Here is a 3657-nt window from a genome sequence, read left to right as displayed (position 1 = left end):
TACTCTTCTTTATTAAGGATGATTTGGTATGTCTTTTGACTAGTACCTTCTCTCCGACGAGGTATGCCTGTACCCTCTTGATTAATTTGTCATATTTTTGTTTTCTGTGGTCAGCCTTCTGCGTCATATTTATGATGGCTTGTCTTATTTTTTCTTCCCAAGGCATCTCAGTTTCCTGAGTTTTGGGCATATGTTCAGTCCAGAAGTTTTCTTCTTTTGCCTCGAACATCAATTCATGAGGTGTATATCCAGTGGAGGAGTGGGGCATGTTGTTGTATATCTGCTCAAATTCTTCCATATAATTTGCCCACGCAGTCTGCTTATTATAGCAATAGGTCCCCATAAATCGATTGAACTCTCTAAAAATTCTCTCAACCAAATTACCTTGTGGGTGGTAAAATGATGTTAGTATGTGTTTCACACCGACTTGAGACACATCCCGTTTCCATCGGAGTCCCGTGAATATCTTAGCATTGTCTGTTATTATCGCCTTAGGTATACCAACATGTGGAAGATAATCCCTTGTCAATCTTAATACAATTACTTTGGCTGTAGCCGCCTTTATCGGGTATAGCTTTACGTATTTCGTACAGACATCGAGAAATGCCAACACATATCTAACACCACCTCTTGAAGTAGGTAACGGTCCACACAGATCGCACGAAATTAATTCTTTTGGTTCTTGGACTAATATAGAGCATAATGGGTGCTTACTCCCTTTTGAATCCGGCTTTGTTTTTTGACAGATTATGCATTTCTTCAAGACCTCATGCACTCTGCGCTTTATGTTGGGAAAATAACAATACACACTTATCTTGTCTGCACATTTTGTCGCACCGAAATGTCCCCAGGTTAAATAGGTGAACCATACGAGTTTCCCTATTTGCGCCTCAGGTATACAAACACACCAACGAACTTTGTTTGGCCTTCCACAGCGGAAAAATAATACGCCATTTACCAGCTTGTAATAATTTGCCATCTGATCCGAAGGTTGCTGTTGTAACCTTTGAATGACACTTCCCCATTGAGCATCTCTTTTCTGTAACTGTGCCATATGCGCACACAAATTGACGTAGTACGTCTTATATGGATTTTCCTGCAGTAGCAATACAGGGAATTCTGAGTTATTATTTACTTCAATCTCTTTGGTCAAACCCTGTGGTGACCTTGATAGAGCGTCAGCAATAATGTTTTGCTGTCCTGAGACAGGCACGATCTTAAATTGGTATTGTTGCAGAGCGAGAGTCCATCTAGCCAGTCTGGGGTGTAACAGTTTACACGTTTGTAAAAACGTTAATGATTGATGATCGCAATATACGATAGTCTTTGATCCATATAGATAATAATGAAATTTTTTAAATCCTCAGATGACCGCAAGAGCCTCTAATTCTGTCGTCGTGTAAGTTCGTTCACAGTTGGACAAAACACGACTAGCAAACGCAATAGGACAGAAGGTGAGTTGTCCATCTATCTTGCGTACTTGGAAAAGGCACGCTCCAATACCCACATTCGACGAATCTGTTGACAAGTAAAATTCTTCTTGCATGTCCGGATGGTACAAAAGCGGTGCATTTACTAATTGCTTCTTTATCTCTTCGAATACTTCTTGACACTCTAATGTCCAGAGCCAGGGCACATCCTTCTTCAGCAGACTATTTAGAGCTGCTGCGTTCATCGCCTGATTTGTTATGAATCTTCTAAAAAATGAGGCCAGGCCCATAAACCCTTTTAATTGCCTCCTATTCCTGGGTGTTGGAAACTTACTAATCGCAATTAGCTTCTCCTTGGTTGGTAAAATTCCCTTTGCGTCAATTATATGCCCCAGGAACTTGATTCTGTTTACTGCAAAATGGAATTTCTGTAGGTTAGTAGTTATTCCCATGGTTTTGAACACGTCCAAGACTCGGTTCAGTAAGGTAATACGCTCCTCCCAAGTTTTCGATGCAATAAGCAAATCATCAACAAACACTGTTATCCTGCTTCTGAGTCCTTGGCCTAGTGCATAATCTAGACCTGCTATAAAGATTCCGGCTCTAATGTTGAGTCCGAAAGGAACTACAGTAAATTGGTAACTTCTTCCGGAACAAATGAAAGCCGTATACTTCCTTGATGACTCATCCAGCTTGACTTGCCAATAAGAGCTCCGCAAATCAATGCTCGTCAAATATTGGACATCCTGGAACCGTTGTATAAGTTCATCTATGTTTTCCGGATGTGTTCTCACTGGAATTATGATTTTATTTATTTCTCTGGCGTCGAGTACCAGTCTAACAGTCCCATTTGCTTTTGGCACGACTAACAATGGGGAGCAGTATGGGCTTGTAGAGGGTTCGATCAAACCCCATTTCAACATGCGATCTATTTCCTTTTGAACTTAAGCCTTTAACCTCCAGGGAACAGGATAGAAAGTTCTACAATACGTTTCGTGCGGCTTAACGTAGAGATGGCATATGTATCCCTTAATAACTCCTGGTCTTTCATCAGAAACGTTTTCATACGTTAATAATAATTCATTGAGCTGCTTCTTCTGATCTTCGATAATGCAGTCGGATTCATTTAATTTTTCAAACACTAATTGACCAAAATATTCTTTGACTTGGAACTCATTAATTACGTGCTCTTTCGAATTTTGGGCCGTCCTGATTACTTGCACACTGATCTCACAATTATATTTTCTTGTAAGGTTTTTTTTTTCAACAACTCCAACTCAATTTCTTGTTTATTAACATTCAACCAAATTTTTCCTGTTTTAAAATCTATTCTGCATCCGTGTTGACGTAGGCTGTCGACTCCGATAATGCAATCTACCACCAAATTTTTCACAACAAGGAATGTGCTTAATATTACTACATTTCCGAATTCCACACCAAGTAGTGACTGCACCTTTACATTAGCCGATCGAGCCCCAAAGGGCGCCTATTATTCTGCAATCTTGAACTGGAAATACTGGTACTCGTCTTATATTTCTGATCCTGTTGAATAGTGCCTCCGAAATAACATTTGTGGTTGCAGCTGTGTCTAAAACCGCCACTATAGGTACGGTCTCCGTAATGACTTGCACTTCGGCTACTGCCACCTGTTCCTTATCCTCATCATGTGGTTCTAAGTCCTCGGTCAGTTCATCTGCCAGTAATCGTCCATCATTATACGTTAGCATGGGTACACATATCCTGTTGCCCCTCAACCAATTGTTGACCACTCTGGACTAATTTCTGGCCGGCCGCGGTGGTCTCGCGGTTAAGGCGCTCAGTCCGGAACCGCGCGACTGCTACGGTCGCAGGTTCGAATCCTGCCTCGGGCATGGATGTGTGTGATGTCCTTAGATTAGTTAGGTTTAAGTAGTTCTAAGTTCTAGGGGACTGATGACCACAGAAGTTAAGTCCCATAGTGCTCAGAGCCATTTGAACCATTTTTGACTAATTTCATTTCTTCTTGAGTTTGAGTGACTGTCACTAATTGTGCTTTAATATCGGTTTTCAGATTTTCCTGCCCTTCAGTAACTGAGGCTAACTTCGCGTTCAGATCATTTTGCCCTTCAGTAACTGAGGCTAATTTCGCGTTAATGTCGGTTTTCAGATTTTCCTGCCCTTCAGTAACTGAGGCTAATTTCGTATTCAAATCATTTTTCCCTTCAGTAACTGAGGCTAATTTCGCGTT

This window comes from Schistocerca americana, chromosome X, assembly GCF_021461395.2.
Source record: "Schistocerca americana isolate TAMUIC-IGC-003095 chromosome X, iqSchAmer2.1, whole genome shotgun sequence".
In the NCBI taxonomy this organism is placed as follows: domain Eukaryota; kingdom Metazoa; phylum Arthropoda; class Insecta; order Orthoptera; family Acrididae; genus Schistocerca; species Schistocerca americana.
The sequence above is the reverse complement of the archived record's forward strand: the minus strand, read 5'-3'. Positions refer to the sequence as shown.